At 43.4% G+C, this 17,565-nt stretch overlaps 1 protein-coding gene across 10 annotated transcripts in view; it reads left to right on the top strand.

Annotated features, from left to right (window-relative positions):
- The first annotated feature begins 6,978 nt into the window (after positions 1-6,978).
- Positions 6,979-17,565, top strand: part of LOC125123074 (zinc finger protein 705A-like) — a 33,984-nt gene continuing 23,397 nt past the window's right edge. For 5 of the 10 annotated variants that reach the window (XM_047772266.1, XM_047772267.1, XM_047772265.1 and 2 more), the window contains exons 1-4: positions 6,979-7,171; positions 9,569-9,729; positions 12,042-12,318; positions 12,603-12,672. The gene's annotated coding sequence lies outside the window, so the exon portion shown is untranslated. Of the gene's footprint in view, positions 7,172-7,562; positions 7,658-8,171; positions 8,296-9,568; positions 9,730-10,501; positions 10,731-11,816; positions 11,935-12,041; positions 12,319-12,602; positions 12,673-17,565 lie in introns of all 10 variants that reach the window. The other 5 variants (XM_047772260.1, XM_047772258.1, XM_047772259.1 and 2 more) reach the window with 5 other exon arrangements.

Below are 17,565 nucleotides of genomic sequence, written 5' to 3'. Positions count from 1 at the left end.
GACTCCTCCTGCACCTCCTCTAAGGGAGTGCCAACCCAGGTGACTGGACTTCCACAGGGCTGGATAGATCAGATGGCAAGTCAGCCAGGAGGTGCTGGCTGCAGATATGAAGGGGGCTTAATGGATGCTTATGGATGCTGTCATATAATTCAAATCAAATTGCGTGTGTGTGTGTGTGACAGAGAGAGAGAGAGAGAGAGGAAGCAAGCGAGAAAGACAGAGAAAAGGCTGTAAATACAGGAAGAAAATGTTGGATACGAAAATGTTCACAGGTTGACCAACATATGTTGGATGTACTGTAGCTTCCACCTTTATGGCTTGTGTGTGCATATATTCTTTGCATCTTACCTAACATCTTGCTAAATTTAGGAAATTATTTCAAAGTCTAAAATCAACTTGACTTAATAAATTTTAAATCTTTCAACTAAAAATTGAAATATGTTATAAAGGACTTCCACTTAGGCCATTTTAGTTTATTTCCCAAGTTGCCATAACAAATTACCACAAACTTGGTAATTTAGAAGGAGAAAATTTTATTTTTTCATAATCTGGGGCCTCTTAGGGAACCAGGGTTCCTCTGCTTGGCTGCTCAGGGGAATAAGAGAGGTAGCATTTAAAACTTGGCAAACTAGAACACTGGATTTTAGATGTGTGTTCATACCAGCATGAAAGCTTAAGAAAAAAAGCTTTATAAAGAAATGTAAAACCAGCCTTAGGATGTATATTGTTTTTAACACTTCGGTTATTGTAGATCATTGTATATTAGCACTTTTAAAAAATTCTTTAAATGTTAAAATTCTTCAAAATATGACAGATTCTACAGGTATTTTGATTTCTAAACATCACTGATCTTTATTTTTTAATTACTGTCATTGATCCAAGTTTATTTACCAAAGAGTAAAGAGGAGCTTGGTCAGACCTGAGGCTTACTAGAAATACAAGATCTCAGGAACACCCAGCCCCACTGCATCAATATATGCATATTAACAATAAGCCTAACTGATTCATATACATATTAAAGAATGACAAGCACTGCATATAGACTGGTTCTCAATCTGGCTCACATTGGAATCATCTGATAGGCTTTAAAAAATACTGATGTCTAGGCTCTTCTCCCAGATACAAGTTAGTGGGTCTTGTGTGAGGCCTAGGCATTGGGATTGTTAAATACCCTCTGGATAATTCTAACTCTAATGTGCAGCAAAGGCTGAGATGCTAGGCCCCAACCCCAACTAACTGACATATTTCTGGGATGATGGCATTTCTTTATGAGGTCATCCCGGTGATAAACCAGAACCATTTAGCTAAATATTGTTTCTCAAGATGTAACATACACACAGATCTCTTGGAGATCCCAGGACCAACTCTAGGGAAATTATGATTTCCCTGCAAGTTTGGGTGGACCCATGATTTTGTGTTTTTAACAAGGTCCCTGGTGATGTTAACAGTAGTTCCTCCAAATTCCATTTCCAAGCAGCACTAAACTTGGGAAACCAGGCCCAGCACACACACCCCCAAAACCCAACCATCATATCTCAATGCAAGCACAGTTGGTTTCAGTGAAGATCACCCATTCATTCTCCAAAAGATCATATTATTTGCTGACATTTAGTAAACTGAGAGAAGCACAGAGAAGGCATAGGTCTGAATGAGACAGCACTTTGGAAATAACATGCATTCATTCATTTAAGCACATTTTATTGAGCCTCTACTGTGTGCTTACATATTTATTCATGTGCACTATGTCCAAGGCACTGTGTTGTTAACTGTAATGTTTTGTGACTTCATTCTCATATACTCTGGCAGTAGTAACATAATATACCTTCCATGAAAGGATGGGGAGGGGCAAGCAAAGATATGTAGGGGACATAGCAGAGTTGGTGGGATAATGGCTTTGTGCTACAAATTCTGCCTGGAAGAGGGATATGCTTAGATCTTAAGGTTCTATAGAGAAACATAACCAAGAGGTTCTCTCTCTCTCATCTATCTATCTATCTACCTATCTATCTGTCTATATCAATATCTACCTAAAGAAATTTATTATAGGACATTGGCTCATGTGATTATGGAGGCTGCAAAGTCTGGGGAGCCCATGGTGGAAATTCCAGTCCAGATCTGAAGGCAGGAGAATACAGACATCCCAGCTTGAAGACAAAAAGGCAGAGAGAAAGCGAACTCCCTCTGGCTCAGCTTTCTGCTCTATTCTGGCTTAAAACGGATTTCATGAGGATAACCTACATCAAGAGGGCAATCTGCCTCACTCAGTTTACTGATGAAAATGATTATCTCATCCAGAAACACTCTGAACAATATTTAATCAAATATCTTGGAATCCTGTGGTCCATGCAGACTGAGAAATAATTTTTTTGTCCACACCCACGACATGTAGAAGTTCCTGGGCCAGGGATCAAACCCACAGCAGTGACAACACTGAGTCTTTAACCACTAGGCCACCAAGGAACACCCAAGAAATAATATTAACCATTACGAGTTTGCCCTTGTCACCTTGGCACATATATACATCTCTCTAAACTTTAATACGTAATGTCCAAATGAAGACAGTAACAAGGCCATAATTCTGCCTCACCTGTCCTTCACACAACTGAGAACATACAAGCTCCTTCTCCAAAGGAGGTAAAATCCTCAAGCAATGTTTACTCTTCTTGATGTCCCATAACTTATATACTATGATGTAAAATTAATAGTACTTCAACACTATGACATAAAGCCAATACATCTGTTACATGGTAAGAAAATAGTGAAGAAAACAAAGACATCTGCCATAAACAACTGACCCTTGAACGACATGGGTTTAAATGGCATATTTTTTTCAGTAAATACATACTACCGTACTACATGACCCATGGTTGATTGAATCCTTGGATGTAAAACTATGGATATGGAGGGCACACTCTACAGTTGTACGTGGATTTTTTACTGTGTTGGGGGTTGGCACCCCTAAACCCCATGATGTTTAAGGGTCAACTGTATATACATATTCATAACAAAATAAGTAGGAAATACTCAACCACAGCCATCATGTCTGTAACTGGTCTTATGATCTCTGCTGGTACTTATTTAACTTCTTCCACTACTCATTCTATGTTACCTTTCCCTTCAGCAAACACCTTAGCTGGTTTTGGTTCTTTACCTAGAAGAATAACCCAAATCTTTGTTCATTACCAAAATCTGCCTTAGTTTGTGTTGTCATAACCAGATACCATAGACCAAGTGGCTTAAACAACATAAATTGATTTCTCACAGTTCTGGAGGCTGGGAAGTCCAAGATCGAGGTGCCGGCAAGACAAGTTTCCTTCTGAGGCCTCTCCTCCTAACTTGCTGGTGGCCACTATCACGCCGGGTGCTAACAGGAGTCTTTGCTCACAACCGAAGAGACAGAGAGCAAGCTCTCTCTTCCTCTTCTTATAAAGGCACTTCTCCCAACATGAGGGTCCCACCCTCTGTTGCTTCAAAATCTCAGGAGTTCCTCAGGGAAAATTCAAAACAAGCCTCCATACGTGGAAGGAGAGACTGGTGAAAGAGGCAGCCACCCCAGCTTGGGTCAGTGGCTGTTGTAATAAGTAAGGGAACTTACATAGGAGGCTTGTCTTGGGCAGCTGCAAGATGAGTAGATCTCTGCACCCATCCACTAGAATCTGAAGAGTTTATAAAAAGTCCTTAATGGGCTTCAGTCACACACAAAATCCAGACGGGCTCAACACCATACTGCACTCTCAAGGCTGCCCCCTTGAAATGGCTCCTAGTTTGGGAAAAGAGCAGAACATACATTTCAAAGACAGGGGAGGGAGTGAGGAACCTCTGACTGCCCAGGTCCACTTATTCAGCCAACTAGTGGTTACATCCTCTCAATGACCTCCTCCTCTAACACCCCCATGATTTCATCTAACTCTAATTACCACCGACTCAATCTCCAAACACCATCAGATTGGGGGGATAGGGCTTCAACATATGAAAATTGGGCGGGAAGGGACACAGTTCAGTTCATAGTACCATGTCACTGGTTGAGAAGTCCAGAGGCCAGGTTAAGGGAAAAAAAAACATATTGCTACTGAAGATACCAGAACTGGGAGGGGTGGGGCTCTCCTAGGAAATCTTTGGGCACATGTGCAGGATTTGAAGTGGAAACTCAAGTCATATAGGAGCTGTGGGGGGTGGGGTCCGTGTTTGGTTCTGGGAAAGGCACAGGCCAGTTGGTATCCTGCACCTATGCACAGCCAGGTGCCACTGGGCATCACTGGGTACCCACAAATCAGGTGAAGTCTTAATGATCAGGCCTTGTTACTCAGCCACTTACCCCCTCCACACTACCCTATGCTAATCTAGTCTTCGCTGCCAATCCTGACCAGAGGATTTGTCAAGACATCTTATGAGGAACTGCAGTCTGACATCAGTGTTTAGGTGAACAGAACCTCCCATCCACCAGAAAATTGACATAGACAAGCCAGTAGGTACCATAAATCTTGACTATGTTCCTTGGAACCCTGACACTTTTAAGACAATCCTAAAGCCAGCTAGCATTCCTTCCTCCATTTACTAAATTCATTTTTCTCTATAAATACTGGAATGAAATGATCCCTGACTGAATGTAGCAGGAATGTATGCTTGCAGGAAGGAGTCAACCTCAAAGATTGACTGTGAGCTTCCCTCAGGAGGACTTGGCCATTCTGATCCCTTCTCCATGTACCCTGAACAGAGGTGTGGTGCTTGGGAGCCTCTGAGGCACATATCTAAGTTTGGATGTGAGGGTCATCAGCCAGATTTTCCTCACAACGCATTGTGTTTGTGTTCCTCCTACCCCACATTCCACTTCTGAACTATTGTGTTTTCTTCACCTGTCCCATGGCATAGTTAGAGTAATGGTGTACACATCCAAACATAAGGTGTTTTCACCATGAAAAAAAAATGAGATTAAGTGTTGGTGCATGAGCATCTTATGATCTCAGCAGAATTTCAGGACAAAACCCTAACAAGTGTTTCAAAACCTTAACAAGTGTTTTTTTACCATATTCACAAACCTCACTCTTTACATGCCCTCACACGGTCAAGTCCCCATGAAGGGTGATCAGAATCTCCAAGCAGACGTCTTTATTCCACTATCCTAAAACAAGCACTACATGAATGCTTCACTCCACAAAGGTTCCCTAGTGTGACTCATAGCAGATCTCAGCATACCTCAGCTCTCAGCTGGAGGCTCCCTTAGATGTCAGGACACTCAGGTCAGTTGATGGTCACATGAGAGCATCATCATCCCAGGTTCCCTTTCACACACTGCATTTTATTTTAGAAGGGCCACCTACCCATCAGGCCATCTGGGTAACCCTCATCAAACTATCACCCTATAGCCACTTGCTTATGCCAGATTGTGTTTTTCCCTGAAAAATGACTAGTTCTTTAGTGAGGGAGCTTTTCTAAAAAAATGCTTGGAAAATATTTTTTCATTGTAATAATAATAATAATAAAAGAACATAAATAGAAGAAACTATAGTTCAATTCACTCTCACTACTTTTCACTCCTCAGCTTTCATCAGATCTAACTTCCAGTCAGGGAAATAGAGATTCAGAATCATGGTGAAGAGAGCTCACTTTACTCAGATACTCATCTTATGGGCTTGGCTCTTCATATAGAACTTCCAAATAATATGGATCCCTTAGGCACCCAAGAGGATCTCTTCAGTCAACTTTTATCCTCCCCAAGCATACACTAGTTATAAACCAGAACACAGAGAAGATTTGATGGAGAAGATGGGTTGGAAGTTAGATGGTTTACACATGCAGAATTATATTCCTTGACTCCTATGTAAAGAGGGAGGGGGGTTAATGAAGGTAAGCTAAATGGAGCAGGGGCTCACATATCTGGATTCCTTGACCCCAAATCCTATACAATCCTGGCTCCTTAGTCTTTGTTCAGTCCCCACAGATCCTAGAGGAGTGAGGTGAGCTCAGTTTAACTGATCTCAGCCCTGGAGATCTGGAGGGGCAGTGGGCAGGGATCCCCCAACTCCCTGCCTAAGAGAACATTATCTTCTAGACTTTAAATACATTTGAGTCCATATGCTTAATATTTAAACAAACTTAAAAGTTGGAGAAATTGTATTAGTCATGGGAAAACCAGACAGGCTCTTCTATAGAAATAATCTTTTGAGAAATTGCTGCAGCATAAATGGGTTGAATTCACTCTTGCCAAATTCTCTCTAGCGTGAACTTTACGGTTTACACGCAAGCACAAAACAAAACAAAACAAAAACAAAAACAGAAACAAAACAAAAAACCCCAGGAGAGACTTTACCTCACGTATTTCACACTTAAAAACGATTAAAGGTATAAGTGAGGCAACTGAAACTTGAAAATATAGTTTGACTATGCTCATGAGAGAACAGACAGTCCCATAAAATGCTCCTGGAAATCATAAAAATTGACTTTCGTTAAAAGCATAATCTGTGTATCGCACACTTTTTACAGGATTCGTTATCCATACTTGACACAAAACATTCAGAAGTAGAAACAAGACCGTAATTATTTTAAAAAATTGCAAATGGAAAATACTTTCAGGTAACTATAGTCATAAAGATGAAGAGACATGTTAAATTACAATATATTACGACAATAATGAGTTCTGCAGCGACCAGGGTGTCGTTCACATTTGTCTCAAACGTACCACAAGACTCACAGGAAACGCTACCAAAAATTTTGACTTGAACTGTTTTCTATTTTTTTAAGAAGGAAAGAACTCCGCATTCGATATAAGTGGCCTCACAGGTCTAAGCTTTTGCCTCAAAGAATCGTCATTTACAACAACTATGGGCGCCGCTGCCCAACGCCCCCGCCGGGGACGGAGACTCGGCTTTCCCCGCTGCAGAGACGACCGGAAACGCCCTCGGGGCGGGGGGCGTGAAGGCCACGCCCACATAAGCCCCTCCTCCCTATTCCCGCCCTGCCCCAGCTCGCCGTTTCCTGCCGACCCGGAAGCAGATTCCCGGATTGAAGGGCCGTTTCCCCGGAGAGGGTTTCACTGTTTCTCGTTCAAACTCTCTCGTAGGTGCCCCTAGCGCTCTGTCCTCCGCACCCAGAGGCAGGGGACCCGCGGACGTCGCAGTCCCCGCCCGCGGGCAGCCCCGCCTAGTCCACAGGCGCTCTGCTGCCGGGTCCGGAGGTAAAATCGCTGCGCGGCTGGTCCCCGACCTTTCTGCCTCGGTTCTTTTCACCTTCTCCCTTCCCCACCCCGCTCCTGGTCAGGTCCCCTCGGAGGTGTATCCTCCGGCCTTGGAGGACAGAGTCGGGTCGTCACGCCTTATCCTGACCCCTGTCCTCTCCTGAGTACCCTTCCCCATTCCCACCCCATTCTGGGGCCCAGTACGGTTACTCCTCAGGCGTTCCCCTCACAGTCACCTCTTCAGAGAGGCCCCCGAGCTCCATGCTGGGAACGTTCACCCGCTCCTGTCCTGTGACACCCCGTGGTGTCAAATCCCACCTCTCTGGCTGTGCCTGTCGGGATGTGTTTACATCCCGGCTGCCTTGCAGGAAAGCGTGCTCTTCCTTTGCAGGGGCTTCTTCATTCTATTCTTGGAATTCCGAGATGGGGAAAGGGAAGACCAAGGGAGAACTAGGAAGATAGTGTGAGTCAGGGCGAGTGAGATGGGTAAGTTGCGGTTAGGAGAGTGGGTCCCATGGTTTTGAGAAAACATACTAAGAATGAAGGAGAGTAACCTGGGCAAAAAGCAGGGGATAAATGAAAACAGACCAAAAAAAAAAAAAAAAAAAAAAAGGCTCAGCAGAGAGAATAGAAGGAGAGGGTCATGAGCAGCAGCCGCAGTGGAGGCAAAAGAAGGGTGGATTCCAAAACCGTAGTTTTGTTTTTGAATTTCCAACTTACATTCCCTTTTACATGTATTGTGTCAGATTCAGATAATGAAGTGTCAGTGGTTTTCTGATTTTTATCATATAAAAATATTCTTTAGTACTTAGTAAATACACTATTTCAGTGTGTTCTTGGTGAGAATATTGGTAAGTTTTTTATATTAACAGGCAAAACTCAGATTAACCAGTTAGTCTAATATTCGACATCTTTATCCCCTTATATGATCTTTGGACTTACATGATGTTTAGGGGCAGCCAGGGGTGAGAAGGGCAAACCCTGTCACTGTCTCATCCAGGTCATGTCATTCCTGTGAGGACAGTGCTTGTTCTTCTCTGCTGACCTCTCCTACTGACCTCTTTTCCTGCGCCAACAGAGGCAGAGAGTCACCAGGCAGCTCTGTAAGGAAGGGTCCAGATCTTGTAAGTGTTGATCAGAACTATCTCTCCAGTGAGGAGGGAGAGGTGGCACTGTGAAGGGAGCTTGCAGAAAACAAGAATGTTGTTGAGGGATGGAGTGGTTACAGATCCAGGAGTGGGAGGGAGGCTGAGAAGTGAAGGAGAAAGGGAAATCTCTTCTCATCCTCACTTGCAGTGCTCAGCAGGTACTAGAGGATACTGTGGGCTCTGTGACTAAACCGGTCTGTTAATCACCTGTTTAATGCTTCTGAATCCCTGTCATTTCATTGGACAGCAAGAGACTATCTTTGCCACCTAGTGAATTCCTTCTTCTGTGTGGTTGTGGCATAGGAAGTGGGTACGATGATTAGAAGCACTGAAAGGCATATTCTCTACACTGAGGAGTGATCTCAAGACTGACCTTATCTAAGAAAGAAGCTTTTTGTGTGTCTTTTTTAATTTATTTGACTGTCAAAACTTCTATTTAATTGATTTCTGTCAAATAGTCTGTTCCTTCATTTTTTAATCTTTTTAATTTCTTTTAACTTGTACTAATATATTCTTAATTTGTAACAATTGGCCATGTCATTTGACCCTTGTCTCCTTTTGCTTTCTCTTGGTTTATAAAGGTAAACAACCAGTTTATTCATTTTACAGCCCTCTGTTTCTATTAAGTATATTTAGGACTGATTTTGTTTTTCCTTTTTTTGGCCGCACCCACATGGCACATGGAAGTTCTTGGGCCAGGGATAGAATCCAAGCCACAGCTTCAACCTATGCCACAGCTGCAGTAGTGCAGGATCCTTTAACCCACTGCACCAGGCCAGGGATCAAACCAGTGCCTCCACAGAGACAAGCTGGATCATTAACCCACTGAGCTACAGTGGGAACTCTCTCCACTAAGTGTACTTAAATTTAAACATTTTTTTTCAAGATAATAGCTGTGGCTCTATTGCATGGTTTTGATATATGTTCATTCTTCATGATGATGGTAATTTAATTGGCAGTGGTCATTTGATTGTGTTGTAACTCTGTTGATTATACCATCTCTCTTTTGGATTGTTAGTTTTGTTTGTACTACCTGATTATTTTTCTTTGTCATTTTACTGTGGTAAGCATATGTAGCCTATATGATATATTCTTTTTTGCATCTGGCTAAAATTTTCTCTGTGGCTGACTGCAAAGTCAAATTTTGTGAATGCAGTACCCATTGCATTGGGATAAATGGAGGTAAAGAGTCTCTACATTTTGGATGCACACACATGTTTTTTTATACATGTGTGTTTGTATCTTCCAGGGAAGCTGGCCTTCCAGGAAGAAGGCCAGACTCAGGGACCATGCCCTGCCTCCCAGCCCTCCAAAGCTCCACCTGTTCTGAACATTGAGACTGGAGCACATTCTCAGTCCTGACTGTCTTGCCGCACTTTCTGCCATCTTCGTCTACCCTACAGCAAAGAGGTATGTACTTCTGGGATCTTGCTTCTGAGCCTAGGGCTGTTGGTGAACAACTGGAAGTTCCCACCTGGCACTCGTCCAGGCTTGCAGGTCTGTAAAGCATCAGTTGCCTGCCTCTGGGCACACATAGAAAATACTGCAAAGCCTGCAGGTGGCAAGGACCTCCTCCCTAGCTTTCCACACTTATTCTGTCTATTTCAGGGACTCTGAGGGGGTCTTAGGAAAATGTTCATTGAGCCTGGCCAGCAATGGATTTCTACTGCAGACCTTACAGGCAGGCACAAGTGGCCGCTGGTCCCCAGGATGACTTAGGATGTTTTCCAGAAGCTCAGGCAAGTTAAAATGTCCTAGTCCAGTCTCTCCTGTCAAAATGGCCACACCAGGCCTCCTGAAAGAAACTTGAAAAATTTGTAGACACTTATTTCTGGAAAGGTCACTGGGAATGACCTGAAAGCGTCTTGTGTTTGTATGTACTTTGTGGAACCCTCTGTAGGCCCCTTCAGTAAATTGGATACCCAGAGTACATAGAGAAAGTTGACTCAATGTTTTTTTTAAAAACAATGATAAATCATAATTGTTACAGAAAGTACAGTCATGGTGATTAACATTAATAATGATAATGGTCTTTATGATGAGAGCAATAATAATAAGAAACTGAAGGAAATGGGAGAACAGACTATAGACCTCAGTGAATGAGTGACCAGAGACCCAGATAGGACTTGGGGTGGTTTGGATCAGAGTTCTAGGTCTGCTTCTTGAGACTCGTTCCCTGAAGGTAAAGGACAGCAACGGGAGAGAAAAAGAAACACTGCAAGTGGGGCATAGGTGAAAGCAAGGGCTCCCAGAAGATCATCAGCAGATGAGACTTTCCAGGAAGAGAGGAGTCCTGGTCCAGGGCATCTCTGCCACCCCATCCCCATCCCCTGGACATCTCACAGGAGTAAGGACCTCCCTGGAGGGCAGACTGGACCGTTGATCCATTCCCTGCTCCCCTACAAGGAATGGTAAGCCCCAGCACTCAGCCCTAAGTACTGGCTGCCTTTCTGCCATCTGCTTTTCCTGGGTCCTTCAATATCTGTCCATCTCTGTTGTGGTATCTCTCCCTGGGGCTGCTAGAATGTGTCATCTCCTTATCTCCCAGTGCAGTCTCTTAAATTATTAACAAATCTTAATTTATTTTACTTTGAAGTTTTAGAGCTCTGCCAAGTCATTTTTTCTTCTTCTGTTGTCTTAAAATCTCTTACTTTTAACCTTGTAATTGTTTTAAAATCCCATTAATTTGGGTTTTTAATAGTTTGTAGAGAGTTCCCTTTGTGGCTTAGTAGGTTATGAACCCAACTAGTATCCACAAGGATAGGGATTTGATCCCTGGCTTTGCTCAGTGGGTTGAGGATCTGGCGTTGCTGTGAGCTGTGGTGTAGGTCAGAGACGCAGCTTGGACCTGGCATTGCTGTGGCTGTGGGGTAGGCTGGCAGGTGCAGCTTCAATTTGACCCCTAGCTTGGGAACTTCCATACACTGCGGTTGCAGCCCTAAAAAGCGTGTGTGTGTGTGTGGTTTGTTGTCTATCCATCATTAAAATGATTGGGTCGTTTTTAAACAATGTTCTGCTCCAAGGCAAAGGATTTCCTTGAATATCAATATTCAATTACTTTTTCACTCCAATCTCTCTTATGCTTTAGCCTTTTAATAGTTACTGCTTTGGTTATTTTTTTTTTCCCCAAGTCGTTTTCACTGATTTGAGTTCTCCTTCAGCCATATGAATTCAAGGTGATAGTTTGGAGAAATAGCAGGATCTCTTCCTGGCTCAAAGACATGACTGTTTAACACAGGACATATGGAAAGTTTGTGGAACCTGGTTGAGGTTTTCCATAATCTAAGAAAGATCAGCTTCTGAGGGGCTGCTTTGATTTCCATTGTCATCCACTCGTGACCTCCCTTGATGCCTGCCTTTGAGAAACCTGGGCAAAGCCCAGGGACTCCTGGCTACTTGCCTTCCTCCCACTCACAGGCCTCTTCTGTCTCATGAGCACAGGGTTCCCTGGATATCCCTGTACATCCTTAGAAGAAAAATTCTGTCCTATGTTTCAGTTTAAATCTGCCTTGAAGTCAAAACCTAACGTCATCCCATGGACATTGCCGTATTATTTTTCCTAGTTCTTCCTTCCTTCTCCTTGGATTCTTCCATATGCTCTTGGCAACTCAGAAGGTAAACCATGTTTATGAGTATCTTTTGGACATCATGAACTATTCTAGCTATTGACTACCTTATCCCAGTGATCAGTTTCTTGCATTAATCTGGGGCTTTTCTTTCAGGTTTGATTGAAAGAACCAGCCTCCTTGCTGGGTGACTCAGAGGAAGATAAAAGGAAACAGTACGCAGAATCCTGCTATCACCTCCATCCCCGGACATTTAAATAACCCTCTTGATCCTCAGCCCCCTCAAATCACCTGGAAGATTAAATTCCTCATCACAGTGCCTGCATACAGCGGGCAGAGAGCAGAGCTTGAGACGCACCCTGGCACTACTTGCCTCTGTGATGCTGAAGACATTCTCCTTCCTGTGTATTACAGAGACAATTCAAATTTCCAGGTACAGACCAGTGTCCGGTTGGGGGCAGGGGTGAGTGTTCTCACTCTTCTGAAGAGCAGATACCTCAAAGCTTGGACTAGAGGCAGGCATTTGAGGGGTGTAGAGCATAAGCCCCAGCCCAGGTGCACTAAAAGGGAAGACCCTGGGAATGAGCTTAGGGCATACCTGGAGCAGGGCATCCAACCACTTTCTGGCCTTGTGGCTGTGGAGGACAGCAGGGCTCAGGGTGAAACCACGGGCTCACTTCAGTTTGGGAGATGAATGTCAGTTCTCCCCCTCTGCAGAGTTGTAAACTTTGGAAGATGCTCGTTGAACATTCTGCACTATGGAGACGTGTACCTGACACCTTACAGGGTATGTATGGACTCCCCTGAGGAAAATTCTTGATGGTCTCTACTGTAAACCCAGGGTGGCCATTCTTAAACAGAACCCATATTGGGCTCCCTGAAGGCGGAAATATAGGATGACTCAGTAGAGCTGTGATTCTGTCCAAGGGCAGAACATCAATCATTCCACTCCCTGATTTAAATTGAAGGCAGTTAGTTTTAGTCCTTTGATCATCGGAATGTTTGGGTGTTGCAGGTAGAGGCCCCTGTTGTAAGGCATCTCTTCCAGGGACACATGGGATTGGGATTTCAGTCACTAAGTGCAGGGCTGTGATCTGAAGCATAACTCATTCTGAAATAATGCCAGCTTTAATTAAGGAAGCTGGGGAGAAGTGCCCTCACCAGACTAAACTCTGCGTGTTGTTTACTTGAGGAAACTCCCAGTCACCAAACTGCCCCAACCCCTGCAAGTAAGCAACTACACAACTGTGAAATTTCAGAGTCATGGATCTTCAAGGAAAGTGACCTTCCTCCACTACTGTTCCAACACAACCTTGTCCTGGGTGCTGTTCCTGCTGTCAATAGCAGGCAGGTGGTGAATGTGCCGAGGCTGAAGGCTCTGTGGTTCCTGGTGCTGGAAGACATTCCCCTGGTGTCTGACTGGGGCTCCTGATGGCCCTCTCTGAAAGTGATCGACTCCATAGCCTAGACTATAGGTGGCTGCTTCCTGCAGGCAGTATTGCAGTACCTTCAGAAGTTCGGATGAGAGTGAATGGTCTCAACAACCAGAGTGTTGTCACAACTAGAAAGGATGGATTCCCTGCTGCACCTGGAGCTAAAGTACTCCTCCCACCACTGAAGACTTCCTGCTCCTGACACGTTCTCTTTGTGCCTCAAAATGCCCAGCTGCCCCATCCTCAGGCTCCAGGAAGTCCACAGCCTGGACCCAGGGATCCTTTACAGGAGGTGCCCCTCCGTTGTGTGGCTGCTTTTAGTCCCAGCCAGAGCACATCCACTGAGTGGTGGAAGTGGTACCGCATCATGACTTGGTCCCTTCCTCACTATCCTTACCACACACCCTACATCATTTTTATCCATCCCCTTCCTGCCATGTGGTTCTCTCTCTGGGGTTCCTATTTTTCAGAAGCATTTTTTTTTTTGTCTTTTTGCTATTTCTTTGGGCCGCTCCCACTGCATATGGAGGTTCCCAGGCTAGGGGTCGAATCGGAGCTGTAGCCACTGGCCTACGCCAGAGCCACAGCAACGCGGGATCCGAGCCGCATCTGCAACCTATACCACAGCTCACGGCAACGCCAGATCGTTAACCCACTGAGCAGGGGCAGGAACCGAACCCGCAACCTCATGGTTCCTAGTCTGATTCGTTAACCACTGCGCCACAACGGGAACTCCTCAGAAGCATTTTAAACCATGAGAGTCCATAATTCACATTAAACTGTGTTCAGGGAACAGGATCTGGAGTCAAATACATGTGAGCCTAAAAGATAAATCAACCAGTTAGGTGCCATGGAGTTTTGGCCAAGTTACATGAAGTTACATGAATCCTGTCCAGCTTGGTTTCATAAGAGGAAAGTTGGTGATGATAATGGCAAATATATAGGATCTTCTGAATAAACGACAAGATTATAAGTAAATACTCCTGTTATACCTAACACATATCAATATTGATGACATATTTGGGTAGGTGGCTTCTTAGATCTTCCGTAATAGTTATCCATGGACTTTGGGACAGGGCAGGAGCAGAAGATGGAAATGAGTTTGAAAGAATTCCTAGGCTGACGGTCTGGGAATGGACAGCACTATTGGAATGGGTGTTCTGTAATCAGGACCACCATCCTAACAGTGGTTATTTCTGGGGAGATGGGTCTGGGATTGTATACATTGTCAACTTTTTGAAAATGATTTTTTTTCATATTAAACACTTTTTAGATATATATATTATGTTTTAGAAACTATAAAACATGCTGTTTTTAAGGTAATGCTATCAATTTTAAGTAAAATATATATGTTCTGCATGAATATTAAATGGTGGGAGAGTTTAGTATCATCTCAAGATAGTGCTGATGGAAATAAGAAACTACACTCTGTGGTCTCCTTGGAGAGGAAAATATACAGACCAAGGGCCGCTGGTGGTTGTGCAGTAGATAACTGGCTCTGAAACAGACAAAGCCCTGATTTATACCATCTGCTGATTTTTCTTGTATATAATGGCAAAATCCAAGCTAACAAGAGCTTACCACCCAATTCACAAAACTGTGGAATATTTTTATAAGCAACTCTTAGGAGGTTAAGCATACCAGGTTAAGCATAGCTCTATGAGAGGAATTGAAATGTGTTAAAGAAAATTAGTAACTCCTTTATGGCCTAAAGGCAGGAGTTCATTGGTGGAATTGAGAAAGAATGATCGATCACTGGGATGCCCTATCTCATCTTTTAGGGAAGTTAATTAGGGTAGCTCCCCCCATCTCAGACTTAATGACCCCTTGAGTGGACCTAGCTTTTAATAGTTGAGAGGAATAAAGGCCAGAAACATGATTATTTCCCCTTATGAAACCAGCCCTGCCCTGTTTTATGTGTTTGAGAAGGAAGAGACTTCAGGATTTTCTCTGCTGCTCAAGATAGAGCCTAGTGATGGTGAATGATTGTACACAATCAGGACCCAGGGGAGACTTCGGCTGTGAACGACTTCCTTGATGCAGTATTAGCATCTCCCGTCTTGAGTTAAGTGGGAGTCCACAACTTGATTAAGATGCTGCCAAGGCTTGACACCCAGGGGAGATAATCCAAAGTTTAAGTGTGTAGCCCAGCCTCTTCAACCTCTGTGAGTTTCTACAAGAATTAACTTTATCCCTCAGCACTGGGTGTGGAAGATGTAGGCTTCTTTGGACATACCTCTGTTCCATTGCTTGACAATTTGAAATTTCCCTAATGCTTAGAGCAAGATGTTTGGAATGGGTGTATGGCAGTCCAAATCAGACTTCTACTTTAAGTGAACACTGTGGTCAGTTTAAATTCAGAAAAGGTTATGGGATGACTGCTCTAAGAAGAATGATCCAGCTATTTCTGTCCTTAATTACCAAGTCATTTCCATCAGCAATAGGAAGAAAACTTCTAAACCCAGAAAATGCCGTTACCTAATCTCAAACAAAGAAAAGATGAGCTCCAGTCCCATGCCAGTACCAAAGGGAGCTTTTATATACCCTAAACTCAAGGGTCTTTCAAAAGGAGGGACTGTTAGAGGCAGGTGTAATGTAGCCCCAAGCATGAAGAGAGCCAGGTGGGCACCTGACTATCTCAGAGCCTATCCAATGCCAGCCTGATGCAGTTGCTTGGAAGTGGTGGGTTAAGTGATAGTTGACATTTCTTGGGCAGTTGGCTGTTCTTTGTCTCCATTTATTTCATGTTAAGTGGGAATAATGAGAAGACCTGGCTCTTATTTAAGTCTAAAGCCACTGATTTTGTGAGTCTCCCTAAGGATGACATTGAGCACCATTTTTTACTCTCACACTTTTTTTGTTTGTTTGTTTTGTTTTTTGCTTTTAGGGCCATACTTGCAGCATATGGAGGTTCCCCGGCCAGGGGTCAAATCAGAGCTATAGCTGCTGGCCACAGCAACGCAGGATCTGAGCCATGTCTGTCAACTAAACCACAGCTCATGGCAACACCATATTCCCAACCCACTGGGTAAGTCCAGGGATCGATCCTACACCCTCATGGATCCTAGTCAGGTTGGCTAAACTGGTGGGCTATGAAGGGAACTCCTACTCTCACACTTTTGACATGTGCTTATCATCTCTGTGTTGCAGTTTCCTCGTATTAATGTGAATTGTAACACTACCTCACTTTTAATATTTTTGCAAGAACGACTCAGTCCATTTGAAGTCCATAGAATTTTGCCTTGTATACTTGAAAGCTCCAGTTGTTGACTGGATAAGTTTGATGCAAAACATCGCATAAAGACCAATTCCTTCAGAAATTGTATTAATTTAGTAAAGTTTACATACAATAATAAGAAATGAAAGAAATAGTGCATCTAGTAATCCAGGAGATCCAAGTCACTTGAGTCATCTGGAATATTTGAGGGCAATGGCTCTCAATTCTCCTAACACAGGCCCTTCACCTCTGAACCATCTGCCCATAGGACCTGATTCAGCATTCTTTTGATTTCAGGGCACTGATACTTCATGGTGGTATGATGATGAGAAGGATGACAATGACAGAAATTTTTTTAAATCCAGTGTTTGTGCTCAAAATGAATGTTATTGAATGATTTTTCTTCAAAAACAATATGTTCTTTTATATCTCTATATTTCCATGTATCTTAAAACATGTCCTAAGTCTTTCAAACTTTTAATACCATGGTTGACCCTGGACATCATGGGGGTTTACAACTTTATAGTCAGCACTCCATATCTGCAGTTCCACATCCATTCATTTTAGGTGTATTGCAAGCAGACATGATAGCTCTAATCTAGAAAAGAAGTTGGTTATTTTCAATTTAGAGCAGTAGAAGAAATTGGAATGATTGACCAGATGTCGAGCCAGCCAGAACACTGCATGAAAGATGGGAAACTGGGGCTGACATTGAGTCTTGGGTCATTCCAGTGAGGTTGAGGAATTCTGTGCAGAGGACATGGGAGAAGGACTGTTGAGAGTAGATTGAAGACAGGAGACTGAGGTGTCAGCTAAGGCTGGGAACATTTCTGCGAAGGAGGTCACAGTTCAGCTTTTGTTTTCAAGTAGTGGTTCATATGTGGGGAGATAATTGGTGATGCTAACAATATATATTATAAAAACAATCCTGGGAGTCTTGGCAAGTCAAGGGAGAGGAGGTTATGAGGAAATGATACTGGCTTCCGGTTTTGGGATGAAAGGAGGATAGATAGGCAGGGACTTCTGAGAA

Source organism: Phacochoerus africanus, chromosome 3 (genome assembly GCF_016906955.1).
Source record: "Phacochoerus africanus isolate WHEZ1 chromosome 3, ROS_Pafr_v1, whole genome shotgun sequence".
Taxonomy (NCBI): Eukaryota; Metazoa; Chordata; class Mammalia; order Artiodactyla; family Suidae; genus Phacochoerus; species Phacochoerus africanus.
The sequence above is the reverse complement of the archived record's forward strand: the minus strand, read 5'-3'. Positions and strand labels throughout refer to the sequence as shown.